This window comes from Excalfactoria chinensis, chromosome 5, assembly GCF_039878825.1.
Source record: "Excalfactoria chinensis isolate bCotChi1 chromosome 5, bCotChi1.hap2, whole genome shotgun sequence".
Classification (NCBI taxonomy): Eukaryota; Metazoa; Chordata; class Aves; order Galliformes; family Phasianidae; genus Excalfactoria; species Excalfactoria chinensis.
The window spans coordinates 26,764,337-26,778,009 of NC_092829.1; positions in this window are offsets into that span (position 1 = coordinate 26,764,337).

Genomic DNA, 13,673 nt, shown 5'->3' on the forward strand with positions numbered 1-13,673 from the left:
GAAGAATGGGAAAAAAAAGCTAAAGTTCTCAGGTCACTTGCAGTCATCTTGTTTTACATACTTATTAGACTTTTACCATCAGAAATTGTGGCACATTTCTTTTAAGGCATCCTTTGCACGGCAGTTGTGTGAAACAATGATCTGTTGAATTTAATTCACAGATCAAAGAGGAAGGAAATTAACCAACACAGTAAATTGATTATTTCATGGGTGACATAACCAAGGCAATGATTTATCTTAATAAAGAGCAACATCCCTCTAGTCCTTAACTGAATTCCAGCCAGTGCAATAATACTCAGTTGTTAATGACTTTGATGTTGATGTGGAAAAGTGAATGACTGTGTAATCACTGAAATGGGACCTCATCACAGTTGGAAATGTTTAAGCCAAATCATTTTGGACTGTGAAAAGAGCCCTGAGTGGTATAGATTGGCTGGGTCCCAGATTTTCAGTCTTAACTAAACAGGGCCTGAAAACTTTATCATACTGCTATGCCTCAGGCTGGTCTGTAACTCTGACAGCCCCAGAGAATCATAGTATAATGTATATGTTTGTGGACTCACTGTGGAAAAAAATTCAGGGGCTTATAGTACCCATAATAAATACTTGTCTATCAACATCCAGCTAAAAGAGTAATTAGTTAAATCCATCATTAGGAGAGGGAAAGAAGAAAGGAAAGAGAAGTGAAATAGGAAAATTTTACTGAAAGCTTATTTTTATATCCCACAATACTAAAAATGGCTTATGAGTGTGAAATACAGTATTAGTTATTCATAGCAGGCTCTACCTCCCCCTCCTACCATTGCTTACAATAACAAACTAGGCTAAAATTAGAGCTGCTTTATAGTATGTTAACTTGATTATCATTGTTTCAGCACTGATTGAAGAGCACACATCAAAAGGAAGGCTCCCCTGTACATCAAGTTCAGCTTCCTTGACACTGATGTTCAGCTCACAGATTAGAGAAGGAAGCCAGGTCATTCTTTTCCTCTCAGGTTTCCTTCAAAACTGCTCGGTTGAAGGATTCCCAGCATTAATGTTGCTCCCTCCATCTCTTGTAACTTTATTTTTAAAAATATAGAGGTGTGTTTACCACCCTCCCAACTGTACTTCCCATGTACGCTATAAGAAATCAAGAGGAGACGAGGTAGCTAGAAGGTAATAGCCCAAACATTGCAGCTGTAGGTTTCTTACCATTCCAGGGAGGCAGCTGCAGGTATAGTTGGAGGAATTCCAAACACTCACCCTTCTTGAATACCACAAAACCCCCAGGCTCCAGAAACACGATACTCCAATTCTGATCATTAAAAAAAAAAAAAAAAAAAAAAAAAAAAAAAGTGAAGGATTGTTAAACTGCTCATCCAGGCCTGCAGCTGGGGGTGACTCAGAGTGCAGAGCTGGAAAAATGCCCAGGTGGCAAGATTAGAAACTCATTTGTGTAGTTTATGCGGCCTTGCCAGGAGCCTCTGTTTTATCCAAACCTCCTTCAGTTTATTAACTTTAAAAGCTCTCCTTTCCTGTTGGGGATCTGGCATGGCTGCAGTGAGGCAGCTCTTTCTCCTTTTGCGTTAACAACACTTAAAGGCTTTCTTTCCTGTGCTTTCCTTTCTACTTGTGTGAGATCATCTATGGAATTTTCAAATGTGCTCACCCTTGCTTTACCTTCTCATTTTATTCTTTGTCCAAGGGTTCAGTTTAAATCCAAGTGCTTTTAAACTAAATGTATTCAGCAAGCCAACCCTATCAGGGATATATGTTATGAAAGCAGGAAAAGAAAAGGCCTTCTTGTCATCAAAACCATAATAATTATGTGTCAAATGTAATTACTGCTCTGTGGGCAATACATCTAATACTAAGTGACAAAGTAAGCTGCCTGCAGAAGTAGAAAGTAACTGGTGGCAGAATCAAATCTGATATAAGACTAAACGTCCTGCTTAAATATTCTGTCTGCTAAATTTCTATCCAAAAAAAGAAGAAAGAAAAAAAAAGAAAAGCTATTTTTTCCTCCTTTAAAATAGCTAATGTACTCAAACTTCTCAGTTCTCCCCACCTCCGTACAGTGAATCACAGCTGTTTTAAAATAAGGAACACTGTGCTAAAAATTTGCACATTCCTAGGATCAAACTCTGGTGAAGGAACTCATCAAACAGAAAGGAACTGAGTGTGGGAGTTTTGTCCTGTTGACCCATTATGTTTCCTCGTTACGTTCATACGCACATTTGACTCACTTGATAAGCAACAAGCTTTCCACTTTTCTCCGCCTTTTTAAAATACATAAATTAATGAGCAGCTGGTGAAGCTGACATATGCCTGTGAATTTGAGGACTACTGATATGTGAAGTCATATTCTGAAGGAGGAAAAAAGTGCTATGTCAAGAAACAATATTATAACATGACAGCACATGTCAGAAATTTGTCCATTTTGAAAAATGTCTTCCCTTCCCTAACAGTTCCAAGAAGGCTTAACTAAGTCTAACATACTAAGAAGAAACCAACCCTTAAAAATAGCCTTATATTTTGATAACGTGCATTCCCAGTTCTGAAAATAATCCACAGTATCTGTGGTTTAGTGTTATATTGTGAGTAAAATCAATTCACCTAATGGCTACCTAAATGAATAAGTGTTTACAGAATGCACATCATTTACTAGAGTTACAGTTATATATGTGGGCTTTACTGATTTGTGTTGGACTCCATAAATGGAAAATTTAGAACAATAGGAATAAAGGATCCAGTGACTGCAGATTCTATTCCTCCATTTTTTATGCTTCTGTTGGATAATCAGAACAAAAGCATTTCTATATATTTTCAAGTTATTTTAGGAAGCTGTGATTTCCTTTGTATTTAAGTTTCAGGAATAGTATATTTCAGAAATATAAATATTTAATGAAATATTCATAAACTTTAGAGATGCTTGAAGACAAAAACAAATGGAAGATTTTCAAAATAATTTTTCACTGAAATTCATCTCTTCAGTCTAAATCTTCTATGAAGTTTTAAAATTTCAAATATTCACTGAGCAACTCGAGCAGTTTATAGCAAATAAAAGTTGCACATATAACATTAGAATGGAAGTGTAATTTGAAATATTTCATTGATCTTCTTAAACAATGTTCAGTCACAAGACTAAAATTATATTTTTGTTAAAAACAGTGTTTGAAGGAGATACTTCTAAATAAGTTATTGACAAGAAATATTGGTTTGTTTGTTTGTTTTTTGTTGTTTGTTTGTTTTTCCAGAGGGAAAACTTGTGATGGAGAAAACAACATAAACTGCTCACTTTTCACCAGATTGAGTGAAATTTTCTTATCTCTTTTTACTTAATTTTTTTCCACATGTCAAAAGCAAACTAACATTGCTTTTTCTATTTTTGTATGTTATAAAATTTCATAGTAAAGTCTGTTTCTTAAATTAAGCCCAAATTTCTACCCCAGTATGAAGCTGGCCAAAAAGCAGACAAATCATTAACTTGATCAAAATCATAGTGAATACATCCGATGATCATACACCATTCTGCTTTGTGAAAAAGCTTTCGGAACACCTTTCACTGAAAGCCAGATGTCATGGTTATGTAATTTCTGCAATTGGTCTTCTACATCATGACATCACGTGGAGCACAGAGAAGAACTACACGTCCCAGAGGACCTCACAGTCAGAGAGGGAAATATGTCACAGCAGTGACGCTTGTTCTCTCTCTCACTGCCTGGCAGTGGGTGTGGGTGTGCTTCCAAGCCTTGTGTCTTCAGTTTCAAAGTAGGCTTCTTGGTATTTGGAAAACTCTCTCTTATTATACTTGTTTTATTAGCCTCAATTTCCATTAGATTGTATTACATTGAGTTATCTTGCATTCCAATATAATTGTTAGTAAAATAAGTTTTCCTCCTTAGATAGTTGCTGCTGCTCTTTTTGTTTCCTTGAGCCTAGCTCCCATCTCCCTATCCCTTCCCTTTTCCCTTCCCATTTTTGGGGTCAGAGGGCCCACAGGCCTACTGCCCCCCTGTAATGTACATAGATTGATAACTCCGTGACACCAGATTTTATTCATATGCAGAAACATATTTAACAGCATTTGCTATCAGTCCCAGAGCACAAGTGTTTGTCTTTAATTGTTGTGATTTAAAACAACTGGATATTAGGGAAGTATTTCCACTAATCAGACTCTCAGTTCTCCTGTGTTCTTTTCTAGAAGAGAGAGAATCATAGAATAGCTCAGCTTGGAAAAGGCCTTAAAAGATCATCAAGTCCAAGTGCAACCTAACCATACTACCCTAATTCTAACAACCCACTGCTAAATTATGTCCCTTAGTAAAGGACAAAAGATCTCATGTCTACCTCCTGTAAATAGCTAATTGGCACCAAATTTAATTTGTGATAAGTAGACACTAGAAGAGTTCAATATACAAGTAATCATGTCATAATGAAAAAGCAGTGGTAATTAACAAGATATTTCTTCAATAGCATAATTCATGTTAATTAATCAAATCTTTTCAAAGTGCTTGTTACACATATTTTGAGTCTATGCAAGGATACTTCCTTTAAATCAGAACCATTTTCCTAGTTCCACTGGGCATGTTATATAATACTAGCAGTGCTGTCTATATGTATAATTGTCAGCGCAAGAGGAACACAGGCCCAAAAGCATTCTCCGACTTTCTGCTGATAAATAAGACTGATGAAACGAATGGCTCAGAACTGCCAGGTTTGGTTACAGTTTCTGAAAAATTAAGTCAACATGAAAGAAATCATGTTTTCAAATGGTACTGTTCTCTGTAGACTGATACCCCAATTTATTAAACTCTACTTCTTGGGTCCCAGGTTCAAGCGCTACTTCTGCTCATCAGTCACCACTTGTTTCTTGAACTAAACAACACATCTGTAATTCTCAACTTGACTAGAATTAGCTCCCCAAAGGAAAAAAATATTTCAAATAGTTCTGACTGGCTTCTAAATTGGAAACACCTGTAAGAGTTATGTCTTTCCCTGACATAAATTAGTGACAAGAAGTTCATATAAGAGGTGCAGACAGAAAATAAAATAGTGTAATAGGTAATAAGCAAACTTCAGGTAACAGAAAAGAATTGTTGTGATTGGGTAGGTATGAGACAAGAATATGTGACCCCAGCCCATTGCTCTTCTATAACACTAAAATGGACGTTTGATACCTCTGTTGTGTTAACCAAAAAATGACTGCCTGAAGCAAGATCAAGTGTCTCATTAGCACTCATAATCGCTACCATAAGTTGAAAACAGATGAAAGAATAAAGGATTATATTAAATAGTACAATGAAAAAAATTGACCCCCTTTTGTTCTGTGTTGTGCTCAAGTCAATTAAGTTCAACAGACAAAGTCATTATAAACAGTCATAATTCTAGACAATTTCATCCCACCTTAAATAGTGTTCATAACTACAGTGGAAGATTCTTTTCTTAACTATCAGTAATTATGCTAAAGTATATGATTTCTTCATGAAAACATTTCAATAAATAAACTTATCTCTTCTCTACAAACTTGTGGCAACAATTTAGCCAATTGTCAACCCCACAATATCTGCATCTCCCATTTTCAGTGAAAAAATATCTGCCTCAACCCAGAGAAAAAAATTGTCTTGACAGAATTCTAGAAATCCACCTTGATTCCAGTTCATCAGGGAACTTATCCCTTAATTTATCTGAATCTATGGGCTGTGTTAGCCTATGAGAGCTTTTTTGACGATGCATGAAGAATAATATTGATTCATGGTTTAGTTGCATAAATTTGATATATGGTTAGTTCTACCCAGGCACTCAGTACACAGAGTGAGAGATAACTACATGCAGTTGCTTGGCTACATGTAATGACTTCTCATGACAAGCATTCAGCATCAGAATGCTAATAAGGATTTGTTTTAAGAAGCAATGTAAAAGAACCGGTGTGCAGTCTAGTTGCCCTACATAGTACAACATAATACAGACTGACAGACTCCATCTTTCAGGAAGAACAAAGTGATTGTTTGCTAGAGACCTGGAAAAATACACTGACTAGTGATGCTGAGTGACATTAATTTTTTATTTATTTTTTTCCCATACCTGTACTTTTCTCAGCTATGAAAATCAGAAAGAAAATTTTGTTCAGTACAATGGGAGTACTTACAAAAAAAGTAGAGAGCTCAGTACTTTGTATAAAAGCACCTCCTCATTTATTATGGTATACTAACACACAATATATTCTGATAAATGTAGATAAACCATAAAAATGCTTAGGTTGCTGATATTACTTCATATGCACAAATACAATCATTTTATTCTACTGACTTGAATGTATAGGTGTTAGATGCATCTAACTGCAAGAATAAATATCAGAAACTAATATTAGCATTTCTTCATGATTTTTCTGAATTTCCAAAAAAAAAAAAAAAAAAAAGGAAGAAAACAGGAAAAAAAAAAAACAGGAATAAAAAGCAATACAGCATTCAATTATCAAATATCTACAACAAAATGATATGTAAGTAAAATTTAAAAAATCACAATGAAGAAGTTCTATGAAATTCCAAGTACATTTGTTGTATTTAAGGATAATCTACCTATGTGCAAAAAGTAGACCATAATCTTCCCATATGATTTCCTTGGTGCGAGTGGTATTTACATCCATGTTCTCTGAATTTGTTCTGAAGCCTATTTCTCTCCCATCAATCAATCAATCAATCAAACAAATCTTTTGTAGCTGCTACAGAGGGAATCAAATATCCGAAGTTGAAATGGGAACCTGGAATCAGGCAATTGTTTATTCAAATGATTTATGAGCATAATGAGCTTCCAGAGGAAAAGGATTGGATCTACTGAAAAGGTCTTTATGGTCTGCTGGATTGATAATAACTTCTAGCTTTCATACTAAGACCTGAACATAAGTGGATATCATTGTCAGAAAGTTTATTTCTGGCAAATCTTTTAAGAAGTAACTTGATAACAGAAGTATGAGAGTGATAGCAGCAAAGAAAATGTCTTTGTTATGCTTACTTTGAAATGCTTATTTTGGTTACAGCAGGCAAAATGAAATGGACAAAATGAAATATTAATAATATGTGAGGTGACATGTAATACGATTGTGTGAAACTGACTGCATTGATTTCACTGCATATTCACAATGTAAATGAAAAAATTACACCACATTTTAACTAGCCAGCACCATTTAACAACAGCTGTGAAAAATCTCCCAAGCTGATGAATGTACTGGAGAAAATGCGCAACAGATTCTCTAGAAGGCTGATGTTTTGCTCATTTCCCACTTTGGATGTATTGTTTCTGATTGTGGAACAAACTTAATGCATACTGTCAACAATGGGAAACTGTACTTTTGCTATGCTTTGCATTCTGACTTACTCAAAATTCATGCCTTCTATTCAAACAATGTTTGTCGTTCCAAGGTAAACATTCAACTTTTTATTCCTTTATTTTATCTAAGATAATACAGCAAAATCTGTATTAAGATTGATGTACAGAAATTGATGCAGAAGGGGGTGCTCTGCCCTTTGGGTAAGCAATTATGAGCTATTCTACAGGTTGTTCTGCAGGTGTTTTGGCCCTCAGCAAATAGGCAACGAGAGAAGTTTGTGTTGCATATGGTTTTCTATCAAGGAAATTATTCTCCTCCAACTAAGTCAGTTTATGATATATTCCTTCTTTTATTTTTCTTCATTTTCATTGATGTGTGATATTAGAATGCATGCAATTATTTCCTTGGTGAAGCAATCTCTTGGAGCTGACTTTCTGCTACTAAATTATCAGTCAAACACTATGTAAGTTCTGAGCTTTCTGGTAGGTTTCCCTTGCCTTTGCAAGGGATCCCATTTCTTCCTCAGGAAAAAAAAAAATAATAATCTTTTTTTTTTTTAAAGTTATTTTACTCTTAACGATGTTTAACAACTGAGGTTATAACTATGACTGATATTTAATATAATAGCAAGTAGCTTCAAAATTTTCATGAGAAAAATCCCAAATTTACTGTAAGCCAAAGTGTTTGTTACAATTTCTAGAAGACAGATTCAACTTCTGTAATTCCTATGATGCCAAATCTCCATGTAAAACAGGTAGTTCAAATGAGCATTTCTTCTGTTGACCTTTCAATAAAGCAAAACACACTCTATGGAGCTGGAGTTCTTGGGACATAAAGTCCCAAGGTACAATATAGTTAATAAATTAGAAAAATTATTCTTAAATCAAATTAGGTTATTATTGATATGAATATGTGTATGAGAAAACAAACCTATTCAGAAAATCTAAAGTAGATAATTTTAACATGTCTTTGAAAAAGACTGAGGTAAAGAAATAGAAGAAAAATTGCAGTTATTTTACTTAAATGGAAACCATAGAATCTCAGAATCATGGAAAGTTTTTGGTGGGAAAGGATCCCAGTTCTTTTGAACAGTACTCTTTGGACACAGTACTCTAGATGTGGCCTCACGAGGGCAGAATAGATGTAAATGCCTTCTTGGTACTGTAGGAATATCCTAGGCTCAGATAAATAGTAAACAACTCTATGAAATATAAAACTCTTTCCTCTCTATTTGCTATATTAATGGTATTCGTCAGTAGAAAATGCATCTTCCTCTCTTAACAGATGTAAGATATATATCTATAAATAAATTGTATAGGACATTGACACCTAAGCATCCTAGCTGTATTCAGCTTATTAATAGCTTGCAGCTGAGTACAGTTGCAGTAGCAATGGATGTCGTTGTGTATTGTCGCTGGGTGGTGACAACAGGATTACACATGATTACCATTATTTTCAAAATTTCATTTATAACATATCATAAAAATATAAATGGAAAGAGTTTGTAAAAAGTGATTTGTATCACAGGCTGCCAACTAAACACTAACTGGTCTTAATTAGTTCTTTTCCAGCTGTCTAGTTTTTCTTAAAGCAACCCCAAGACCAAACTCTTAAGTGCAGTTACTATTGCTAAGCTTAAATGATAAAACTGTTGCTTCTCTTTTCCACAAAGTAAATTCCATCTAGAAATGGAAATGCTGGTTTTACAAGACATCTTCTATTCTCCAGCCCATTTGGGAGAGAGAAAAGTGATAGTGTGGATTATAGCTTCTACTCTCCTGTCACTACTTAAAATTTCTAAAAACCTTTCTTGTACAATTCTTCAGAATAGTTATTCTATCAGCTCCCCTTTCATGTACAATAAATAAAACTTTAATAGAGAGATTTCTATATTCCATAAAAGTGGATTTAAAATATACATGTTGATTATTAGCTGTATTTCCTTTAACAATTGTTGTAATAATTTTTCTTCCCTCCTCTTCATCTCTTTAAAGTCTCCTTTACGACAGGTCAGTGCATATAGAACAAACAAAACAAGACAGATGTCTATGAGGCAATGTATCTGCTTTGCCCCTTAGATTCCTCCTCTGCTGTGATATACAGTGTGCTTTTAAAAGAAAAATACTGTTTTTAACGCATTGTAGAACTGGCAAAATTAGATAAGAAAGTAATAATCTGCTACTGTTGTTGCCTTTGCTGTTAAAAGATGTACTAATTACTACTTAAATTCAGCCCATTATGAAGCAAATTGCACAATATAGTACACAAAAATACACATGCTGATACAAGATCAGTTTGGTTTGATTAGTCTCATGACTAATGAGATATAACTTAGGCTGCAAAACTAGAACATTCACTTTCTTAGAAATACTGAGCTCTGCTAGATTCCTTAGAAATGTTTCACATTCACTATCGTCAAATGCAGAAAATTAATGTGATTTTTTCACAGTAAACTGACTACATAATTATGAAAATGTTTGCCACGCATAAGTAATACAGAACTATATCCTGCATTTGAGAAAGCTTGGGGTTTTTTTGTTCGTTTGTTTTTTTTTACATAGAGAGCCAATGGTCTTATCTTCATGGAGACACCATCTGAAAAAGAGAAGTACTACCTTAATGGATATTAATATAAAATAAAATAAATCACTGACACTAATCAGTATGATAAAATATTACTACCTTATTCTATTCTTGGTAGAATAGAAATATATACACACAAAATTAACTTAAACAGGAAGGCTTTTTTTTTTTTTTTCAGAAAATCAGGAAAACAAATTCAGTTCTATAAATAGCATGATCATGAAGTCATTCAAAACAATGGATCTTCCTTTCAACTAAATAAAGTTTCTAAATGTCCCTTCCAGAGTAAATTCAAATGTCCCGATAAAGTCAACAGTTTTCCTATGGGAAAAGTATGTATTTCATTGCACTTATGTTATTCATGCTATTTCTTTTACCAGTAAAAAATATACTATGTGCATATAAAGATAAATTATATTAAATGAAGACGCAGTGCTCAACAACAAATTATTAACAGGAAATATAAGTACTGGTAAATACTATTGAGACCACTTTATGCGATTATATGGGTTTTGTGCTCTGTGTGGAATTCATTCCCTATATACTTTAAGAAACACTGAAAAACATGGGGATAACAATTATTACATTTAAATAACCTTGCCCCACATAAAAACTGCAACTGGCCTCTCAAAGATGAAAACAAAACAAGGAAAGAAGAGCGGGGTTCCCTTACTCCTTGGCCAAATGAATGTGTCTCTGTGTCCTGCTTGAGCTCAGAGTGCAGGAAGCTGGGTTCATCTGGCCAAGTGCCAACGTAAGACCCAGGAGAAAAGCTGCTGCTCTTGCACCGGCTTCCTGTGTGAACTCGGGCAGCAGACCACTCCCTGCCAACGAAAAAAAGAAAAAAGAACAGCACTGGTCAAAAGCCAGTTCTTGCACTGATATTACTGTGCAGCATACTCACACTGTATGAGGAACAGAGGGACAGGCACAGACATTCAATTGTTTCTTTTCCTCAGTTGCCTCACACAGGTCTTAATTGCTGAGTATAACTGATATATTCGAATACATTTTCTTTTTTAAATTAGCCAACTTAGTCAAAGCAACATTGCTTTTAACTGGTAGCTCTCTACAGTTTGCAGGCAAAGCACAGTTGCAATTGGATTGGACTCACAGCCAGGACCATACTTTGTTTACTTTTGCTTTTAAATATGATTGGGCTTCTTGTAATGGGGAAAAAAAAAAAAAGAAAAAAAAAAAAAAGAGAGAGAAAATTTTCTAAGGCTTTTCTTACATAAAACTCAGAATTATTAATATAGAAAGATGTTAAAAGTGACAAAAAAAAAGTAACTAACAAATGTTTGAAATAAATTTACTTGGGCCTGGTGGAAAAATATTTTCCTGTAAATATTTGATTCTCCATTTGCTTCATGATATGTCCAGGGGAAAAAATAAATAAAATTAAAAAAAAAAAAAAAAAAAAAAAAAAAAGAATGGAAAATGGCCATTTCAGTGACCTTGTTTCCCCCTCTTAGAGGAAGAGAGCTGACAGGTAGATATATGAACAGTTTGTTATTACAGATTCCAGATATTGTGATTATCTCTGACTCAACTTCTGGGGTTTTATCTGGAATTCCTGTGACAGGTCAAACAGCGTACTTATTCCTTGTCTTTACCTCAGCGACCCCAGCATAAAAATACACCTTACAATAGCACACAACTGTTTCCAAAACTGCTGCTTAAGTGGCATAAATGATGACAAGCTCAAGAGATACTATGTATAAAAATACATCTCAGAAGCTTACTTGTGCAGAAGTTATCACTCTGAATTAATCTATACTTATTTTCAGTTTTCAGTTTTATTTGATATACCGGGTACAATAAATATTTCATTTTCATTTTCATCACTAAAATAAACCATATTAGTTATACGTTCTTATGGAATATAAGATAATACTACCAGATGATATTTTTAAAATACCTTGCAAGAATCTCCTCATATCTAACTGATGAGGATAAGTGTTTACACGTAAATTTCTTCTATATGTTAGCCACTCCATTCACTGTAGAATAAAGTATAGTTCATGTATTGTATAACATTTAAAATTACTCTAAGTTCCTCTGAAAAAAGAGACAATTTCTAAGACATTGCCAGAGTCTCTAAATCTTGCTGCTTCTTCATCCATTATGAGGTTCTATTTCCTTGCATCCTTTTAATTCAAAATTGTACTGATGTCATGTTCTTAGTTAATCATCTTTTCTGCATTAGCCCTTTTCCAAAGCTGAGTTATTCTCACCACCAGCTACAATAAATAAATAAATAAATAAATATGGTAGTAATTATAATGATAATTTACCACGAGCTTCTTAAACATTGAGAGTCAAACATAAGTAGGCCTCATTTCTGAATATATTATACTAATCTAGAATGAGATTGGCTATAGCCACTTTATGTCCACTTTTATATCATTTACTTCCTCTTGTACATATCATAGAAGTTCTGTCAGAGATTTGTTGACTTCTAGCTTCCTTCCCATTCATGTCTATCTTCTGACCCCCTTCCTATAGCAAAAGAACAGCTATCGTTCTACAGTTTCCTCTGGGAAAATCTTTCTAGTTGACATACACAACAAGAGAATTGTGACACTAAGGTAAAGACATGAATAGTGCCAATGCTATTGTAAGACTGCGAGAAGAACGAGAGACGAGAGTCTTGCTATTTCTTCTTGTGTTTCAGCACAACATTAGTCTCCACTGAACTTAGTTTCAGGAAAACAGGCCAACATCCTCTCCAGTTTCAAACATCATGCTTCAAATTAGAGCAAGAACTTAATTTGACATGTTTTATTTCCATGAGAAAGAGTCCTGGTGTTCCCACTTCTCTATGTTAAAATCTCTATGTTAAAATACTATGATACTATGATACTATGTTAAAATTTGTTGCTTCATAGTATCAGCACAACTGAAATATGTGCAAGTACAGCAAAATGGGTGGCTATGGGGGAAACAAACAAACAAACAAAAAAAGATAGCATATCATTAGAATTTTCATTTATCACAGAATCAATCATAGAATGACCTGGGTTGAAAAGGACCTCAAAGATTATTTAGTTTCAACATCCCTGCCATGGGCAGGGTCGCCAACCACTAGATCAGGCTGCCCAGAGCCACATCCAGCCTGGATTTATAATTCACAAATATATGTTACTTTTTTTTTTCCCAGTTACAGAAGAACACCACCTTTCTAATATTGGATTTAAGGCACATGATAGAAACAGAGAAGTGGTCTACTTCCAAAACAGTCATAGTTATTGAGAGAACTCTGCAATTGTAGATGCTTTCTGCTATCAACCTTGCTTACAGTTGCCACTCCAGAAGCATTTAAGATTTCTGTAAGACTTGTGTCATATCTGCCATCTCCATGTGAGTCTCTCAGGTATCTCAAAGCATCTCAAATGACACTGTATGTTTATCTCAGCAACTGAAGACCACCCTTCGGAAATATGTGCTGTTAAACTTTCAATCAAGTTGTCAGAACTTCAGCAAAACCACTTACTTTATGCAACATCCAGCCAACCCTGTATGTTTCTCTGTTGGCATTTGATGAGCCAGTAATAATAATGGTCTCTCTGCCAGTGTCAAAGATTTACAGGCTGGTTTGGCCCAGCTCCATGAGTAGTTGGGCAGAGGGATTTTGCAAAATCTATGCCTCCAGAAAAGGGAAACAGGGGACCCCAAAATAATAAGAAGACAGCGGCAACAATCTGAGGAGAAACAAACTAATTTACTAAATATGGTATCAGAATGCAAGATAACACACTACAATACAATATAATGAGAA